The sequence below is a fragment of the Oncorhynchus keta genome, unplaced genomic scaffold (assembly GCF_023373465.1).
Source record: "Oncorhynchus keta strain PuntledgeMale-10-30-2019 unplaced genomic scaffold, Oket_V2 Un_contig_14590_pilon_pilon, whole genome shotgun sequence".
Taxonomy (NCBI): Eukaryota; Metazoa; Chordata; class Actinopteri; order Salmoniformes; family Salmonidae; genus Oncorhynchus; species Oncorhynchus keta.
In genome coordinates, this window is record NW_026278838.1 from 1,249 (window position 1) to 22,674 (window position 21,426).

The 21,426-nt window shown below is 48.4% G+C and overlaps 1 long non-coding RNA gene and 1 pseudogene across 3 annotated transcripts; one reads left to right on the forward strand and one right to left on the reverse strand.

The window, feature by feature from the left end:
• Positions 1–1,606: 1,606 nt before the first annotated feature.
• LOC118375575 (plakophilin-3-like) overlaps positions 1,607–21,426 on the forward strand; it is a 46,489-nt pseudogene continuing 26,669 nt past the window's right edge.
• On the reverse strand, positions 8,622–10,663 carry LOC127918595 (uncharacterized). Of its 3 annotated transcripts, none has more exons than XR_008100471.1 (3): positions 10,608–10,663; positions 8,982–9,057; positions 8,622–8,694 (listed from the first exon to the last, which is right to left on the reverse strand). It is a non-coding gene; the product is annotated as an uncharacterized LOC127918595 (long non-coding RNA). The 3 variants fall into 3 exon arrangements; XR_008100469.1 differs by lacking the exon at positions 10,608–10,663 and adding an exon at positions 9,347–9,453; XR_008100470.1 differs by lacking the exon at positions 10,608–10,663 and adding an exon at positions 9,385–9,440.

Here is a 21,426-nt window from a genome sequence, read left to right on the forward strand (position 1 = left end):
ATAGCTCTTATCAATAGCTCTGATCAATAGCTCTGATCAATAGCTCTTATCAAGTTGAAAATGACGGTGCGTGGACAATGGTGTTATTTCTGTAGACACCTCCGACCACACCTTCATTTATTTGATCTCCACCCCCCCAAAAAAAAGAATAGCAGGTTGAATAGCATGATGCTATCGCGCTTTAAGTTCCCGACCAGAATATGCGTGGAGAGAAAAGTGCATTTAAAAAACAAAAGAAGGAATTATGTTCCATTTACGCTGGCTTATCTTGGGTGGGAATTCCCCCTCAGCTGTCTAACACCTGTACTCTCCTACTAAATCAAATCAAATTGTATTTGTCACATACACATGGTTAGCAGATGTTAATGTGAGTGTAGCGAAATGCTTGTGCTTCTAGCTCCGACAATGCAGTAATAACCAACAAGTAATCTAGCTAACAATTCCAAAACTACTACCTTATAGACACAAGTGTAAGGGGATAAAGAATATGTACATAAGGATATATGAATGAGTGATGGTACAGAGCAGCATAGGCAAGATACAGTAGATGGTATCGAGTACAGTATATACATATGAGATGTGTATGTAAACAAAGTGGCACAGTTAAAGTGGCTAGTGATACATGTATTACATAAGGATGTAGAGTACAGATGATATAGAGTACAGTATATACATACATATGTGTGCATACATTCTACGTATGGGTGGTCCCGGGGATGAATAATGTAGGGTATGCTACAGAAGGACCACAACATTATATTAGGTAGCATTGTTTAAAGTGGCTAGTGATATATTTTACATCATTTCCCATCCATTCCCATTATTAAGGTGGCTGGAGTTGAGTCAGTGTGTTGGCAGCAGCCACTCCACCGTTAGTGGTGGCTGTTTTAACAGTCTATGTAGCTGTCAACAACACCTGCCTGTGTAAACCGTACTTTATATGAAGGGACCTACAGTTATAACCACACTGGACCTTGTATCCAGTCATAATAAAATGTCCCAACAAGTTTTTACGATGTCACATCCCATATCATTATACTAGTTATGTCAATGTCATTTTCAATGTTTGTATGCGGTGTGTTGGTTGCGGTAAAAAATAAAAAATAACACAAGGCCTCGTTGTTTTGTTGGGCTTCCGGCGGCGCGGCGGTCTAAGGCTTCTCATTGCAAGAGGTGTCACTACAGTACCCGGTTCGAATCCAGGTTGTATCAAAACCCGGACGTGGTTGGGAGTCCCATAGGCCATGTATTATTTGGCTCAGCTGCCGCTGGAGTAGGCTGTCGGAAATAAGAATTCGTCATCAACTGACTTGCCTGGTTAAATTAAAATATATATTTATATTTTAAATGTCAGGTCCTTCATTAGTGTCCCGTGTTTAAATTGGATCAGGCTTTGTGGGCTGATTCAGGTGCCTCCTTAGTTTTGTGTTTAAATTGGATCAGGCTTTGGTGTGCTGATTCAGGTGCCTCCATAGTGTTGTGTTTAAATTGGATCAGGCTTTTGGTGTGCTGATTCAGGTCCCTCCTTAGTTTTGTCTTTAAATTGGATCAGGCTTTTGGTGTGTGGTTTAATGACCGTCAGATTTTCCTCTCTTTTGTTTTCTAGAACACGGCGGATCTTCAACAATGAAGTACCAGACCTTCAACCCAGGAACCAGCTCCAAGTCCTCCTTCTACACAGGCTCCAGACCTGTCATGGTGAGTGCTAGTCCTGTTTACACAGGCCCCAGATCTGTCATGGTGAGTGGTAGTCCTGTTTTACACAGCCTCCACACCTGAGCCCCAGACCTGTCATGGTAGTCAGTAGTCCTGTTTTGGCCTCCACCCCTGTTATGACAGGCCCCAGACCTGTCCTGTGGTGAATGGTAGTCCTGTTTACACAGCCTCCCAGACCTGTCATGGTGAGTCTGAAATTATTTCCTGTCTACACAGCCTCCACACCTGTTTACCACAGGCTCCAGACCTGTCATGGTGAGTGGGCCCCAGACCTGTCATGCTGAGTGGTATCCTGTCTACACAGCCTCCACACCTATCTGCAGCCTCCACACCTGTTATGACAGGCCCATGCAGTCCTGCCGACCTCCACCTGTTATGGGCCACAGACCTGGGCGGTGAGTGGGTAGTCCTGTCTGTCTACACAGCCTCCACACCTGTTGACAGGCCCAGACCTGACAGGCCCCAGACCTGGCCAGGCCCAGACCCGTGGTGAGTGGTAGTCTTAGGCACTAGGTATTACAAAATAATTACCGTCCTTCCAGAACATATTCTGACTCTAGGAAAATATTGCATCCATTACACATCCAGTGGTTTCTGGATGTCAGATAATGTGTTTAAGCAAAGGGCAAAAAGGCCCAAATAATAAAGAGAGATGAAGACTATCTGTTTCCACTATCTGTTTCTACTATCTGGTTTCTATCTGTTTCACTATCTGTTTCCCTATCTGTTTCACAAAGTTTCCACTAGTTTACTATCTGTTTCCATAGTTTCCACTATCTGACTATCTGTTTCTACACTACTGTTTACTATCTGTTTCCATGAACACATGTGGACAGTATACTCTGTGTATGCCCTCTACAGTCCCTGTAAATACACCGTGGATGGTTTCACAGGGCAGTGTGCCAGAGAGCCAGTGAGTTAGGGGGTCTTCTCTGGAAGTGTGGTATTTTCCCAGCAGCTCTGCGCCAATCTCTCCAAGACGTAAAGTCCACCCTCCAGATTCCTCCACATCTCACAGTCATAATAACGTTTCCACCTCCAGATTCCTCCACATCTCACAGCCATAATGTTTCCACCCTCCAGATTCCTCCACATCTCACAGTCATAATGTTTCCACCCTCCAGATTCCTCCACATCTCACAGCCATAATGTTTCCACCCTCCAGATTTCCATCTCACAGTCATAATGTTTCCACAGATTCCTCCATCTAAGCCATAATGTTTCCACCCTCCAGATTCCTCCACATCTCACAGTCATAATGTTTCCACCCTCAGATTCCTCCACATCTTCACAGTCATAATGTGTCCACCCTCAGATTCCTCCACATCTCACAGTCATGTTTCCACCCTCAGATTCCTCCACATCTCACAGCCATAATGTTTCCACCCTCTAGATTCCTCCACATCTCACAGCCATAACGTTTCCACCCTCCAGATTCCTCCACATCTCACAGTCATAATGTTTCCACCCTCCAGATTCCTCCACATCTCACAGTCATAATGTTTCCACCCTCCAGATTCCTCCACATCTCACAGTCATAATGTTTCCACCCTCAGATTCCTCCACATCTCACAGCCATAATGTTTCCACCCTCCAGATTCCTCCACATCTCACAGTCATAATGTGTCCACCCTCCAGATTCCTCCACATCTCACAGTCATAACGTTTCCACCCTCCAGATTCCTCCACATCTCACAGTCATAATGTTTCCACCTCCAGATTCCTCCACATCTCACAGTCATAACGTTTCCACCCTCCAGATTCCTCCACATCTCACAGCCATAATGTTTCCACCCTCCAGATTCCTCCACATCTCACAGCCATAATGTTTCCACCCTCCAGATTCCTCCACATCTCACAGTCATAACGTTTCCACCCTCCAGATTCCTCCACATCTCACAGTCATAACGTTTCAACCTCACGTTAGCATAGCAGACGTCATTAGACTATGACACCATTACACAACTGCATTGTTGAATGAACTTTCATTGATACATTCATTGATTTAATGAATGTAATATTTTTTCGGACATATATTGTGTTTTTTGTAATAGATTCAGCAAATATCCAGTAGATTATTTAAGTACATCATTCAGATGACAGGGTAATATAGCAGCAACATAAAGAACTCCATTAATAAATAAAATAAAAATCGAGACCCCAACAATTTCCCATGACTTTACAATTAGCGTTGCACAATGCAGGTGCACAGACTGTCATTTGCGTCCCAACCACTCCCTTTATGACAGTGACCTATTGCATTTACAGAATCGAATAATGATTCAACAAGCCTTTGTTCCATTGTGCCCCTAAGCTTTCTAGAGGGGGGTTGTGTCTGGGGGTTAGAGGTTAAACGTCTTCTTCTTTATTCTTCTTCTCCCATCCTCCCTCCTTCCTCCTCTTCTCCTCCCTCCCTCCTCCCCTCCTCTTTCTCCCCTCCTATTCCTCCTCCTCTGTCCCCCAGGCTCCCAATATGTCTCACTACTCAGGCGGTTTCTCCTCCCACTCGGCGGTGGACCTGGGAGGCGGTCAGAGGGTCACCATGGGAGGTGGAGGAAGAGGTGGAGGTGGAAGAGGAGGAGGTGGAGGAGGAGGTGGAGGGTACAAGTACCTTGATGACATGCGCACAGGAGGGGGTTCCCTAGGAGGAGGGGGCTACCAGGTAACATTTTTTAAGGATTCACTTTATTTTAATGATGTATTGTATTTTAATAATTTACTGTATTTTAATGATTTATTGTATTTTAACGATTTACTGTATTTTAATGATTTATTGTATTTTAATAATTTACTGTATTTTAATGATTTATTGTATTTTAACGATTTACTGTATTTTAATGATTTATTGTATTTTAACGATTTACTGTATTTTAATGTTTTGTTGTATTTTAATAATTTACTGTATTTGAATTATTTACTGTATTTGAATGATTTACTGTATTTGAATGATTTACTGTATTTTTATTATTTAATGTAATTTAATGGTTTATTGTATTTTAATTATTTATTGTATTTTAATTATTTCTTATATTCTGTGTACTGTATACATCTATGTGTACTGAATCTATACCACATAAGAAATATATTTGAATTATGAATTATAATTACTTCACTGTAGTTACAGTATTTAGTACACAGTAATAATTACTTTAATTAGTGTGTTTAGAGTAATATACTGTAAATTCCATGGTTCTGGTTTATTTATGTTTTGTTCTACAGGGAGGAGGGGTCTACCGGGGAGGAGGAGGGGGCAACATGAGGGGCCAACAGATGTCCAGTGTGATCCGGACGATGAGCCGTGGCCCTGGGCCAGACCCAGAGGCCTCTCTGCGCTCCATGAGGCTCCAGAACCTGCCTGCACAGGTATAGTCATTTATATATTATGTTTTGTCTGTTTATTGTGTGAACGTGAAGTGTTGTTCTATGTATCAGTATTGTTGTCTTTCTACCTGAAGATGATTGATGATGATGTGGGGATCTGATGATGATGATGGATGATGATGATGGATGGATGGATTGGATTGATGATGATGATGGATTGATGATGATGGATTGGATGATGGATGATGGATTGATGATGTGGATGATGATGATGGATGATGGATTGATGATGTGGATGATGATGATGTGGATGATGGATTGATGATGATGTGGATTGATGATGATGTGGATGATGGATTGATGATGATGTGGATTGATGATGATGTGGATGATGATGTGGATTGATGATGATGGATTGATGGGGATGGATTGATGATGATGGATTGATGATGATGTGGATTGATGATGTGGATGATGGATTGATGATGATGTGGATGGATGATGATTGATTGATGATGATGATTGATGATGGATCTGATGACTGGATGGGGATGTGGATGATGGATTGATAATGATGTGGGATGATGATGTTGATGATCTGGATTGATGATGATGGATGATGGATTGATAATGATGTGGATTGATGATGTGGATTGATGATGATGTGGATTGATGAATGATGTGGATTGATGGATGTGGATTGATGATGATCTGGATAGATGGGGATGTGGATTAGATGATGATGTGGATGGATGATGATGGGATGATGGATTGATGGGGATCTGGATTGATGGGGATCTGGATTGATGATGTGGATGATGGATTGATGATGGATTGATAATGATGTGGATTGATGATGATTGATTGGATGATGATGGGGATGGATTGATGGGGATGTGGATAGATGGGGATGATGATGATTGATTGATAATGATGTGGATTGATGATGGATTGATGGGGATCTGGATTGATAATGATCTGGATTGATGATGATGTGGATTGATATTGATGATGATTGATGGGGATGTGGATAGATGGGGATGATGTGGATTGATGGGGATGATGGATAGATGGGGATCTGGATAGATGATCTGGATTGATGGGGATCTGGATTGATGATGGGGATGATTGATGGGGATCTGATGATAAGATGGGGATCTGGATAGATGGGGATGTGGATTGATGGATGTTGATGGGGATATGGATAGATGGATCTGGATAGATGGATTGATAGATGGGGATCTGATTGATGGGGATTGGATGGATGGATCTGGATAGATGGGGATCTGGATAGATGGGGATCTGGATAGATGGGGATCTGGATAGATGGGGATCTGGATTGATGGGGATCTGGATAGATGGGGATCTGGATAGATGGGGATCTGGATAGATGGGGATCTGGATTGATGGGGATCTGGATTGATGGGGATCTGGATTGATGGGGATCTGGATAGATGGGGATCTGGATAGATGGGGATCTGGATTGATGGGGATCTGGACTGATGGGGATCTGATTGATGGGGATCTGGATTGATGGGATCTGGATGTGGGGATCTTGATGGGGATGATGGGGATCTGATGGGGATCTGGATTGATGGGGGGATGATGATGGGATTGGATGATGGGGATCTGGATTGATAGATGGGGATCTGATAGATGGGGATCTGATGGGGATCTGATAGATGGATTGATAGATGGGGATCTGGATAGATGGGGATCTGATGATGGGGATCTGGATTGATGGGGATCTGATGATGGATTGATGGGGATCTGATAGATGGGGATTGATAGATGGGATCTGGGATGTGGATTGATGGGGATCTGGATTGATGGGGATCTGGATTGATGGGGATCTGATAGGGGATCTGGATTGATGGGGATCTGGTTGATGGGGATCTGGATTGATAGATGGGGATCTGGATAGATGGGGATCTGGATTGATGGGGATCTGGATTGATGGGGATCTGGTTGATGGGGATCTGGATTGATGGGGATCTGGATTGATGGGGGATCTGGATTGATGGGGATGATGGGGATCTGGATTGATGGGGGATGTGGATTGATGTGGATGTTGATGATGAACTGTTATATCCACACCAAGATAAATTCCTTTGTTCCTGTTCCAGTTCATCGCTTGGCAACAACACTTCCTGATTCTGTTTCTGATTCTTGTTCTCAGCCGTCTCCGGTGGCAGCCTGGGTGGCTGCAGACGTCAGCGATGGCTTCAGCCTGGTCTCAGACCGCGATGCCACATTCAGCCGCCAGCAGTCTGTCTACAGCACTGTTAGCGGAGGAGCCTACAGCTCAGGGACACAAATGAGACAGGCAGCAGGAGGAGGAATAGGAGGACAGGGGTCCATGGTACCCATGAGGCGCTCACTCAGCGGGACACTAGCCCAGAGTGGAGGGGAGATGATGGTTGGTGGAGCCCTACCGGACATTTGACACAAGATTAACACATTCCGTTTGCATGGCATGTGAATTGACTTGATAACCTGTTTCTTATACAATTGAAATGTATTTAGGAATAAACAATGCACTCTCCTAACTAGCTTTACATGCTGACCACACCGCTCACTTTGCAAAATAAAATGTTATTCAATCATTTCATCCACGAGCGTCTGCGTAGCTAGGCGCTAAAATAGAACTTGGTTCTTTGTCCAAAGCAAAGGCATTTTTAACGTGTCACAGTACACCTTCTTCACAGTAAAAACATTTACTTTTTTTATAACGATTGTATTTCTAAGATTGTATTTCCAACACATTTTTTTTTTAAATCCGTATGTTTGTAACATCCGGTAGGGGGGAGAGGAGATGATGTCAGTCCAGCAGCAGCATTCCTTTAAAGGACCAGCGTTTCGCACCATCAACAGGATCAACAACAGGAACAACAGGATGTCCATGGGATCCACTTCCGGGGCGTCGACCTTCCCCCCCGGGGGGAACAGCTGCGTCGGTGGGGGGGATGGAGGAGGTGGGTTCGTGATGGGCCAGGTGAGGGTAACGATATGTTACAATTCATTTCATTTGCACGTAAATGTATTTTGTGAGGTCAACATACAGAACCCACTATAATACAGTAGAACAATACAACACATTATAATACAGTATAAAAAATACATCACACTATAAGACTATATACAGTATATATACTGTATATGTATGTGTGTGTGTATATATACTATATAACAACACTGGGAGGTGAGCCCCCGTATTTTCACATAGCCCATGGTTCATGACGGGCCGGGTCTAATCTGGGAATTATTCTTAGCAACTGCTACACCATCACTATTTTACCTGCCTTGATGTTTATCTGTCATATTACTATTATTAGCTATTATATATATTTTTTAAACGCTTTAGCTATACAAATTCAAATCTATAATTGTTATTCATATTATAATTTTGTATTTTATTATTATTATTATTATTATGTATTATTTGTAGGTTATTCAGGGAATCTGATGATGATGCAGCAACAGAGACAGGCCTCTTCCTGGTGTGACCATGTCTGTCAAGAGCATTCAGTGTGGGGAAGGTGTACGATGGACAGATGGACATGACTGGCAGCATGGGAAACCTCAGTGGGTAAGACATGACTGGCAGCATGGGGGAAACCTCAGTGGGTAAGACATGACTGGCAGCATGGGGGAAACCTCAGTGGGTAAGACATGACTGGCAGCATCGGGGGAAACCTCAGTGGGTAAGACATGACTGGCAGCATGGGAAAAGTAAGACATGACTGGCAGCATGGGGGAAACCTCAGTGGGTAAGACATGACTGGCAGCATGGGGGAAACCTCAGTCTAAGACATGACTGGCAGCATGGGGGAAACCTCAGTGGGTAAGACATGACTGGCAGCATGGGAAACCCCAGTGGGTAAAGACATGACTGGCAGCATGGGGGAAACCTCAGTGGGTAAGACATGACTGGCATAGGAAACCTCAGTGGGTAAGACATGACTGGCAGCATGGGGGAAACCTCAGTGAGTAAGACATGACTGGCAGCATGGGGGAAACCTCAGTGGGTAAGACATGACTGGCAGCATAGGGGAAACCTCAGTGGGTAAGACATGACTGGCAGCATGGGGGAAACCTCAGTGGGTAAGACATGACTGGCAGCATGGGGAAACCTCAGTGAGTAAGACATGACTGGCAGCATGGGTGGGTAAGACATGACTGGGGGCAGCATGGGGGAAACCTCAGTGGGTAAGACATGACTGGGCAGCATGGGAAACCTCAGTGGGTAAGACATGACTGGCAGCATGGGGGAAACCTCATTGGGTAAGACATGACTGGGATGGGAAACCTCAGTGGGTAAGACATGACTGGCAGCATGGGGGAAACCTCAGTGGGTAAGACATGACTGGCAGCATGGGAAACCTCAGTGGGTAAGACATGACTGGCAGCATGGGGGAAACCTCAGTGAGTAAGACATGACTGGCAGCATGGGGAAACCTCAGTGGGTAAGACATGACTGGCAGCATGGGGGAAACCTCAGTGGGTAAGACATGACTGGCAGCATGGGGGAAACCTCAGTGGGTAAGACATGACTGGCAGCATGGGGAAACCTCAGTGGGTAAGACATGACTGGCAGCATGGGGGAGACCTCAGTGGGTAAGACATGACTGGCAGCATGGGAACCCTCAGTGGGTAAGACATGACTGGCAGGATGGGGAAACCTCAGTGGGTAAGACATGACTGGCAGCATGGGGGAAACCTCAGTGGGTAAGACATGACTGGCAGCATGGGGGAAACCCTCAGTGGGTAAGACATGACTGGCAGCATGGGGGAAACCTCAGGGTAAGACATGACTGGCAGCATGGGGGAAACCTCAGTGGGTAAGACATGACTGGCAGCATGGGGGAAACCTCAGTGGGTAAGACATGACTGGCAGCATGGGGGAAACCTCAGTGGGTAAGACATGACTGGCAGCATAGGAAACCTCAGTGGGTAAGACATGACTGGCAGCATAGGAAACCTCAGTGGGTAAGACATGACTGGCAGCATGGGGGAAACCCTCAGTGGGTAAGACATGACTGGCAGCAAACCTCAGTGGGTAAGACATGACTGGCAGCATAGAAACCTCAGTGTAAGACATGACTGGCAGCATGGGGGAAACCTCAGTGGGTAAGACATGACTGGCAGCATGGGGAAACCTCAGTGGGTAAGACATGACTGGCAGCATGGGGGAAACCTCAGTGGGTAAGACATGACTGGCAGCATGGGGGAAACCTCAGTGGGTAAGACATGACTGGCAGCATGGGGGAAACCTCAGTGGGTAAGACATGACTGGCAGCATGGGGAAACCTCAGTGGGTAAGACATGACTGGCAGCATGGGGGAAACCTCAGTGGGTAAGACATGACTGGCAGCATGGGGGAAACCTCAGTGGGTAAGACATGACTGGCAGCATGGGGGAAACCTCAGTGGTAAGACATGACTGGCAGCATGGGAAACCTCAGTGGGTAAGACATGACTGGCAGCATGGGGAAACCTCAGTGGGTAAGACATGACTGGCAGCATGGGGAACCTCAGTGGGTAAGACATGACTGGCAGCATGGGGGAAACCTCAGTGGGTAAGACATGACTGGCAGCATGGGAAACCTCAGTGGGTAAGACATGACTGGCAGCATGGGAAACCTCAGTGGGTAAGACATGACTGGCAGCATGGGGAAACCTCAGTGGGTAAGACATGACTGGCAGCATGGGGAAACCTCAGTGGGTAAGACATGACTGGCAGCATGGGGAAACCTCAGTGGGTAAGACATGACTGGCAGCATGGGGGAAACCTCAGTGGGTAAGACATGACTGGCAGCATGGGGGAAACCTCAGTGGGTAAGACATGACTGGCAGCATGGGGGAAACCTCAGTGGGTAAGACATGACTGGCAGCATGGGGGAAACCTCAGTGGGTAAGACATGACTGGCAGCATGGGGAAACCTCAGTGGGTAAGACATGACTGGCAGCATGGGGGAAACCTCAGTGGGTAAGACATGACTGGCAGCATGGGGAAACCTCAGTGGGTAAGACATGACTGGCAGCACTGGCAGGGAAACCTCAGTGGGTAAGACATGACTGGCAGCATGGGGGAAACCTCAGTGGGTAAGACATGACTGGCAGCATGGGGAAACCTCAGTGGGTAAGACATGACTGGCAGCATGGGGGAAACCTCAGTGGGTAAGACATGACTGGCAGCATGGGGGAAACCTCAGTGGGTAAGACATGACTGGCAGCATGGGGAAACCTCAGTGGGTAAGACATGACTGGCAGCATGGGGGAAACCTCAGTGGGTAAGACATGACTGGCAGCATGGGGAAACCTCAGTGGTTAAGACATGACTGGCAGCATGGGAAACCTCAGTGGGGAAACCGCAGTGGGTAAGACATGACTCAACCTGGGTAAGACATGACTGGCAGCATGGGGGGAAACCTCAGTGGTTAAGACATGACTGGCATTATGGGGGAAACCTCAGTGGTTAAGACATGACTGGCATTATGGGGAAACCTCAGTGGGTAAGACATGACTGGCAGCATGGGGAAACCTCAGTGGGTAAGACATGACTGGGCATGGGGGAAACCTCACATGACTGGCAGCATGGGGGAAACCTCAGTGGGTAAGACATGACTGGCAGCATGGGGGAAACCTCAAGAGTAAGGACTGGATACACAATGACAATATAATGGAATAGAATACAACTTTATTGTCCATGTGTAGTGAACAACAGAAATTTCATACACAGTTCAGACGAGAACATGAGGGTCAAGCTGCATTGCCCCTGGGTGCAGTACATGAGGGTCAAGCTGCAGTGCAGTACCCCTGAGTGCAGTACATGAGGGTCAAGCTGCAGTACCCCTGGGTGCAGTACATGAGGGTCAAGCTTCAGTACCCCTGGGTGCAGTACATGAGGGTCAAGCTGCAGTACCCCTGGGTGCAGTACATGAGGGTCAAGCTTCAGTACCCCTGGGTGCAGTACATGAGGGTCAAGCTTCAGTACCCCTGGGTGCAGAACATGAGGGTCAAGCTGCAGTACCCCTGGGTGCAGAACATGAGGGTCAAGCTTCAGTATCCCTGGGTGCAGAACATGAGGGTCAAGCTGCAGTACCCCTGGGTGCAGTACATGAGGGTCAAGCTTCAGTACCCCTGGGTGCAGTACATGAGGGTCAAGCTTCAGTACCCCTGGGTGCAGAACATGAGGGTCAAGCTGCAGTACCCCTGGGTGCAGAACATGAGGGTCAAGCTTCAGTATCCCTGGGTGCAGTACATGAGGGTCAAGCTGCAGTACCCCTGGGTGCAGAACATGAGGGTCAAGCTTCAGTATCCCTGGGTGCAGAACATGAGGGTCAAGCTGCAGTACCCCTGGGTGCAGTACATGAGGGTCAAGCTTCAGTACCCCTGGGTGCAGTACATGAGGGTCAAGCTTCAGTACCCCTGGGTGCAGAACATGAGGGTCAAGCTGCAGTACCCCTGGGTGCAGAACATGAGGGTCAAGCTTCAGTATCCCTGGGTGCAGTACATGAGGGTCAAGCTTCAGTACCCCTGGGTGCAGAACATGAGGGTCAAGCTGCAGTACCCCTGGGTGCAGAACATGAGGGTCAAGCTTCAGTATCCCTGGGTGCATGTATATTACATGTACTGTAATAATATACATCTCATGTTATTGGTCACATGTTATTGGTCCCATCTTATTGGTCAAATGTTATTGGTCGCATGTTATTGGTCACATGTTATTGGTCACATCTTATTGGTCAAATGTTATTGGTCGCATGTTATTGGTCACATGTTATTGGTCACATCTTATTGGTCAAATGTTATTGGTCGCATGTTATTGGTCACATGTTATTGGTCACATGTTATTGGTCACATCTTATTGGTCAAATGTTATTGGTCGCATGTTATTGGTCACATGTTATTGGTCACATGTTATTGGTCAAATGTTATTGGTCGCATGTTATTGGTCAAATGTTATTGGTCGCATGTTATTGGTCACATCTTATTGGTCAAATGTTATTGGTCAAATGTTATTGGTCACATGTTATTGATCAAATGTTATTGGTCGCATGTTATTGGTCGCATGTTATTGGTCACATCTTATTGATCAAATGTTATTGGTCAAATGTTATTGGTCACATGTTATTGGTCACATGCCTAATACAATAGGTGTAGACTTTACTGTGAAATGCTTACTTACGAGCCCTTAACCAACAACGCAGAGTTAAAAGTCAGTTAAAAGTGACCAATCAGATTAGATCATTAACAGTAGCAGCAGTGTATGTGAAGAGTGTGTAAGTGTTTCTATGTGTGTAAGTGTTTCTATGTGTGTAAGTGTTTCTATGTGTGTAAGTGTTTCTATGTGTGTAACAGCTATGGATTCTGACACGACTCCCGCGTTGCTCCCTTAAGTGGCAGGACTGGTTTGGGTGTGGTACCACCACAGCAGTTTTAGGCTTCACATGTCACACACAAACAGCTGGCGCCTAGCGGTTAGCGCAGCAGATGGAGAAAAAGAAAACACAGTGTGCTACCTTAAGATGAGTTACCATTCACACAGGCACATAATTATACCATGGCAGTGAAATCTGCGAATCATATTGGCCTAGCTGGTCAAGTATTACCTCAGTTTACCTAATCAGATACCAGGGTTGAGTTTTACCTCAGTTTGCCTCATTTCGGTGTACTTCCTTTGAATGTAATTGACCTCAACCCTGTCATACACAGAGGGCCAGTTTCCCAGACACAGGACAAAAAAACTATTCAAAGGTGATTCTCAATTGAGTAGCCTATGATTTTCATTCCAGGACTAGGCTTGTCTTGATTAACTACATGACCAAAAGTATGTGGACATCTCATTCAAAAATCATGGCCGTTAATAAGGTGTTGGTCCCCCCTTTGCTGCTATACCAGCCTCTACTCTTCTGGGAAGGCTTTCCACTAGATGTTGGAACATTGCTGCTATAACAGCCTCCTCTCTTCTGGGAAGGCTTTCCACTAGATGTTGGAACATTGCTGCTATAACAGCCTCCACTCTTCTGGGAAGGCTTTCCACTAGATGTTGGAACATTGCTGCTATAACAGCCTCCACTCTTCTGGGAAGGCTTTCCACTAGATGTTGGAACATTGCTGCTATAACAGCCTCCATTCTTCTGGGAAGGCTTTCCACTAGATTTTGGAACATTGCTGCTATAACAGCCTCCAGTCTTCTGGGAAGGCTTTCCACTAGATGTTGGCTCATTGCTGCTATAACAGCCTCCACTCTTCTGGGAAGGCTTTCCACTAGATGTTGGAACATTTCTGCTATAACAGCCTCCACTCTTCTGGGAAGGCTTTCCACTAGATGTTGGAACATCGCTGCTATAACAGCCTCCACTCTTCTGGGAAGGCTTTCCACTAGATGTTGGAACATTGCTGCGGGGACTTGATTCCATTCAGCCACAAGAGCATTTGTGAGGTCGGGCACTGATGTGGGCAGATTAGGCCTGGCTTGCAGGTGGCTTTAATTCATTCTGATCCACGATGGATACACATTATAGCGGACTTGACAATTTAAATGCCATTTTTAAACGAGCCGACATCTGCAGTGTTTACCTTAAATGAACGCGGTGACATTGCCTTTAAAAGCTGCGTTGTTCACCATCGTGATCAGATTGAATCCCCCGGGGGGCCATAATGATTGATTGCTCTCTTTGTGATTGGACAGGATTAATAACTTGGACATGGGCACGGCAGTGAGGTACCTGAAAGAGGACGATGCTGACATGCAGGTTCTGGGAGCAGCTTATATTCAACACGAATGCTACAACAACAGCGATTCCAAGAACCAGGTAATAAGGATCCTTTTTGTCTGGTTCTCAAATGGAACCCTATTCCCTATATAGTGCACTACTTTAGACCAGGGACCATGGGGAATAGTTGTCCATTTGGGACCCATGGGCAATAGGTTGTCCATTTGGGACCCATGGGCAATAGGTTGTCCATTTGGGACCCATGGGGAATAGGTTGTCCATTTGGGACCCATGGGCAATAGGTTGTCCATTTGGGACCCATGGGCAATAGGTTGTCCATTTGGGACCCATGGGCAATAGGTTGTCCATTTGGGACCCATGGGGAATAGGTTGTCCATTTGGGACCCATGGGGAATAGGTTGTCCATTTGGGACCCATGGGCAATAGGTTGTCCATTTGGGACCCATGGGCAATAGGTTGTCCATTTGGGACCCATGGGGAATAGGTTGTCCATTTGGGACCCATGGGGAATAGGTTGTCCATTTGGGACCCATGGGGAATAGGTTGTCCATTTGGGACCCATGGGGACAAGGAGAAGGGGTAGGGAGTGAATTAGTACCATATGTTTGAGTCTGAACCTTACAGAGTTGTCCCTCTCTCTCTTCCATCACAAGGTGCGGCAATATAAGGCCATCCCGGAGCTGGTGAGGCTGTTCAACAGTGAGAACCAGGAGGTGGCTCGCTACGCCACAGGGGCTATGAGGAACGTCATCTATGAGAACATGGACAACAAGATGTCTCTCATCGAGGAGGGAGGAATTCCACAGCTCATAAATGCTCTGAAGGAGAATGATGACGAGCTACGCAAGAACATCACAGGTCGGGACATTTTAAATGTTTGTCATTTAGCAGACTGTGTGATTTATGCTGTCTGGTGGTGGTGGGGTGGGGGGGGGGGGGTGAGGACGGAGTGGAAGACACATGTCCATTGTTTCCCTGTAACATATGGACAACAAGCTGCACGAGAACTCACTACTGTAATGGTCCAGGTTACAAAGTGGCTCAGTGACTCGTGTTTGCATCTCAATGTGAAAAAAACTGTTTGCATGTTTTTCACAAAGAGGGCAACAGATGCTACTGAGCCAGATGTCTATGTGTCAGGGGAGAAGCTCCAGGTGGTATCCGATTTTAAGTACCTTGGCATCATACTTGATTCCAACCTCTCTTTTAAAAAGCATGTGAAAAAGGTAATTCAAATAACTAAATTCAATCTAGCTAATTTCCGATTTATACGAAATTGTTTGACTACAGAGGTAGCAAAACTGTACTTCAAATCTATGATACTCCCCCACTTAACATACTGCTTGACTAGTTGGGCCCAAGCTTGCTGTACAACATTAAAACCTATTCAGTCTGTCTACAAACAGGCTCTCAAAGTGCTTGATAGGAAGCCCAATAGCCATCATCATTGTCACATCCTTAGAAAGCGTGAGCTCTTGAGTTGGGAAAATCTTGTGCAATACACCGACGCATGTCTTGTATTCAAGATCCTTAATGGCCTGGCTCCCCCTCCACTCAATATTTTTGTTAAACAGAAAACACACACATATGGCAGCAGATCCACAAGGTCTGCCATGAGAGGTGACTGTATAGTTCCCCTAAGGAAAAGCACCTTTAGTAAATCTGCATTCTCTGTGAGAGCTTCCCATGTCTGGAATACACTGCCATCAGACACACATAACTGCACCACATATCACACTTTCACAAAATGCTTGAAGACATGGCTAAAGGTCAATCAGATTTGTGAACATGGTCCCTAGCTGTGTGTTGCCGCTTTCCATGTTGTCTGTTGTCTGTAGCTTGTGAGGTGTGGAAACACTTTGTTGCTTTTATGAATTTTGTCTTGCTGCTTTTTGTTCTATGTTGCTCTGTCTGTATGCTATGTCTTGCTTGTCCTATGTTGCTATATCTTGCTTGTTCTATGGTGCTATTGTCTATATTGTAATTGTTTTTAATAACCTGCCCAGGGACTGCGGTTGAAAATTAGCTGGCTGGCTAAAACCGGCACTTTTACTGAAACGTTGATTAATGTGCACTGTCCCTGTAAAAATAAAATAAACTAAACTAAACTAAACAAAGTCATATAGTATCGTATCCAAAGAAACTTCCAGTTAGTGCATTCATCTCTAAGGTAGCCAGATAAGATACGCTGACAGGCCGTTGTTGGAAAAGAGAATGTGTTCGGCCTCCCGAGTGGTACCGTGGTCTGAGGCACTGCTTTGCAGTACTAGTTTCTAGTCCAGGCTCTGTCGCAGCCTCCCGAGTGGTACCGTGGTCTGAGGCACTGCTTCGCAGTACTAGTTTCTAGTCCAGGCTCTGTCGCAGCCTCCCGAGTGGTACCGTGGTCTGAGGCACTGCTTCGCAGTACTAGTTTCTAGTCCAGGCTCTGTCGCAGCCTCCCGAGTGGCACCGTGGTCTAAGGCACTGCTTCGCAGTACTAGTTTCTAGTCCAGGCTCTGTCGCAGCCTCCCGAGTGGCACCGTGGTCTAAGGCACTGCTTCGCAGTACTAGTTTCTAGTCCAGGCTCTGTCGCAGCCTCCCGAGTGGTACCGTGGTCTGAGGCACTGCTTCGCAGTACTAGTTTCTAGTCCAGGCTCTGTCGCAGCCTCCCGAGTGGTACCGTGGTCTGAGGCACTGCTTCGCAGTACTAGTTTCTAGTCCAGGCTCTGTCGCAGCCTCCCGAGTGGTACCGTGGTCTGAGGCACTGCTTCGCAGTACTAGTTTCTAGTCCAGGCTCTGTCGCAGCCTCCCGAGTGGCACCGTGGTCTGAGGCACTGCTTCGCAGTACTAGTTTCTAGTCCAGGCTCTGTCGCAGCCTCCCGAGTGGTACCGTGGTCTGAGGCACTGCTTCGCAGTACTAGTTTCTAGTCCAGGCTCTGTCGCAGCCTCCCGAGTGGTACCGTGGTCTGAGGCACTGCTTCGCAGTACTAGTTTCTAGTCCAGGCTCTGTCGCAGCCTCCCGAGTGGCACCGTGGTCTGAGGCACTGCTTCGCAGTACTAGTTTCTAGTCCAGGCTCTGTCGCAGCCTCCCGAGTGGCACCGTGGTCTGAGGCACTGCTTCGCAGTACTAGTTTCTAGTCCAGGCTCTGTCGCAGCCGCCCGAGTGGTACCGTGGTCTGAGGCACTGCTTCGCAGTACTAGTTTCTAGTCCAGGCTCTGTCGCAGCCTCCCGAGTGGTACCGTGGTCTGAGGCACTGCTTCGCAGTACTAGTTTCTAGTCCAGGCTCTGTCGCAGCCTCCCGAGTGGCACCGTGGTCTGAGGCACTGCTTCGCAGTACTAGTTTCTAGTCCAGGCTCTGTCGCAGCCTCCCGAGTGGCACCGTGGTCTGAGGCACTGCTTCGCAGTACTAGTTTCTAGTCCAGGCTCTGTCGCAGCCTCCCGAGTGGTACCGTGGTCTGAGGCACTGCTTCGCAGTACTAGTTTCTAGTCCAGGCTCTGTCGCAGCCTCCCGAGTGGTACCGTGGTCTGAGGCACTGCTTCGCAGTACTAGTTTCTAGTCCAGGCTCTGTCGCAGCCTCCCGAGTGGCACCGTGGTCTGAGGCACTGCTTCGCAGTACTAGTTTCTAGTCCAGGCTCTGTCGCAGCCTCCCGAGTGGTACCGTGGTCTGAGGCACTGCTTCGCAGTACTAGTTTCTAGTCCAGGCTCTGTCGCAGCCTCCCGAGTGGTACCGTGGTCTGAGGCACTGCTTCGCAGTACTAGTTTCTAGTCCAGGCTCTGTCGCAGCCTCCCGAGTGGTACCGTGGTCTGAGGCACTGCTTTGCAGTACTAGTTTCTAGTCCAGGCTCTGTCGCAGCCTCCCGAGTGGCACCGTGGTCTGAGGCACTGCTTCGCAGTACTAGTTTCTAGTCCAGGCTCTGTCGCAGCCTCCCGAGTGGCACCGTGGTCTGAGGCACTGCTTCGCAGTACTAGTTTCTAGTCCAGGCTCTGTCGCAGCCGCCCGAGTGGTACCGTGGTCTGAGGCACTGCTTCGCAGTACTAGTTTCTAGTCCAGGCTCTGTCGCAGCCTCCCGAGTGGTACCGTGGTCTGAGGCACTGCTTCGCAGTACTAGTTTCTAGTCCAGGCTCTGTCGCAGCCTCCCGAGTGGCACCGTGGTCTGAGGCACTGCTTCGCAGTACTAGTTTCTAGTCCAGGCTCTGTCGCAGCCTCCCGAGTGGCACCGTGGTCTGAGGCACTGCTTCGCAGTACTAGTTTCTAGTCCAGGCTCTGTCGCAGCCTCCCGAGTGGTACCGTGGTCTGAGGCACTGCTTCGCAGTACTAGTTTCTAGTCCAGGCTCTGTCGCAGCCTCCCGAGTGGCACCGTGGTCTGAGGCACTGCCGCAGTACTAGTTTCTAGTCCAGGCTCTGTCGCAGCCTCCCGAGTGGCACCGTGGTCTGAGGCACTGCTTCGCAGTACTAGTTTCTAGTCCAGGCTCTGTCGCAGCCTCCCGAGTGGCACCGTGGTCTAAGGCACTGCTTCGCAGTACTAGTTTCTAGTCCAGGCTCTGTCGCAGCCTCCCGAGTGGTACCGTGGTCTGAGGCACTGCTTCGCAGTACTAGTTTCTAGTCCAGGCTCTGTCGCAGCCTCCCGAGTGGCACCGTGGTCTGAGGCACTGCTTCGCAGTACTAGTTTCTAGTCCAGGCTCTGTCGCAGCCTCCCGAGTGGTACCGTGGTCTGAGGCACTGCTTCGCAGTACTAGTTTCTAGTCCAGGCTCTGTCGCAGCCTCCCGAGTGGCACCGTGGTCTGAGGCACTGCTTCGCAGTACTAGTTTCTAGTCCAGGCTCTGTCGCAGCCTCCCGAGTGGCACCGTGGTCTGAGGCACTGCTTCGCAGTACTAGTTTCTAGTCCAGGCTCTGTCGCAGCCTCCCGAGTGGCACCGTGGTCTAAGGCACTGCTTCGCAGTACTAGTTTCTAGTCCAGGCTCTGTCGCAGCCTCCCGAGTGGTACCGTGGTCTAAGGCACTGCTTCGCAGTACTAGTTTCTAGTCCAGGCTCTGTCGCAGCCTCCCGAGTGGTACCGTGGTCTAAGGCACTGCTTCGCAGTACTAGTTTCTAGTCCAGGCTCTGTCGCAGCCTCCCGAGTGGTACCGTGGTCTGAGGCACTGCTTTGCAGTACTAGTTTCTAGTCCAGGCTCTGTCGCAGCCTCCCGAGTGGTACCGTGGTCTAAGGCACTGCTTCGCAGTACTAGTTTCTAGTCCAGGCTCTGTCGCAGCCTCCCGAGTGGTACCGTGGTCTAAGGCACTGCTTTGCAGTACTAGTTTCTAGTCCAGGCTCTGTCGCAGCCTCCCGAGTGGTACCGTGGTCTAAGGCACTGCTTCGCAGTACTAGTTTCTAGTCCAGGCTCTGTCGCAGCCTCCCGAGTGGCACCGTGGTCTGAGGCACTGCTTTGCAGTACTAGTTTCTAGTCCAGGCTCTGTCGCAGCCTCCCGAGTGGTACCGTGGTCTAAGGCACTGCTTTGCAGTGCTAGTTTTGAGTCCAGGCTCTGTCGCAGCCTCCCGAGTGGCACCGTGGTCTAAGGCACTGCTTTGCAGTGCTAGTTTCGAGTCCAGGCTCTGTCGCAGCCTCCCGAGTGGCACCGTGGTCTAAGGCACTGCTTTGCAGTGCTAGTTTCGAGTCCAGGCTCTGTCGCAGCCTCCCGAGTGGCACCGTGGTCTAAGGCACTGCTTTGCAGTACTAGTTTCTAGTCCAGGCTCTGTCGCAGCCTCCCGAGTGGCACCGTGGTCTGAGGCACTGCTTTGCAGTGCTAGTTTCTAGTCCAGGCTCTGTCGCAGCCTCCCGAGTGGCACCGTGGTCTGAGGCACTGCTTTGCAGTGCTAGTTTCTAGTCCAGGCTCTGTCGCAGCCTCCCGAGTGGTACCGTGGTCTAAGGCACTGCTTCGCAGTACTAGTTTCTAGTCCAGGCTCTGTCGCAGCCTCCCGAGTGGCACCGTGGTCTGAGGCACTGCTTTGCAGTACTAGTTTCTAGTCCAGGCTCTGTCGCAGCCTCCCGAGTGGTACCGTGGTCTAAGGCACTGCTTTGCAGTGCTAGTTTTGAGTCCAGGCTCTGTCGCAGCCTCCCGAGTGGCACCGTGGTCTAAGGCACTGCTTTGCAGTACTAGTTTCGAGTCCAGGCTCTGTCGCAGCCTCCCGAGTGGCACCGTGGTCTAAGGCACTGCTTTGCAGTGCTAGTTTCGAGTCCAGGCTCTGTCGCAGCCTCCCGAGTGGCACCGTGGTCTAAGGCACTGCTTTGCAGTACTAGTTTCTAGTCCAGGCTCTGTCGCAGCCTCCCGAGTGGCACCGTGGTCTGAGGCACTGCTTTGCAGTGCTAGTTTCTAGTCCAGGCTCTGTCGCAGCCTCCCGAGTGGCACCGTGGTCTGAGGCACTGCTTTGCAGTGCTAGTTTCTAGTCCAGGCTCTGTCGCAGCCGCCCGAGTGGCACCGTGGTCTAAGGCACTGCTTCGCAGTACTAGTTTCTAGTCCAGGCTCTGTCGCAGCCTCCCGAGTGGCACCGTGGTCTGAGGCACTGCTTTGCAGTGCTAGTTTCTAGTCCAGGCTCTGTCGCAGCCTCCCGAGTGGCACCGTGGTCTGAGGCACTGCTTTGCAGTGCTAGTTTCTAGTCCAGGCTCTGTCGCAGCCGCCCGAGTGGCAC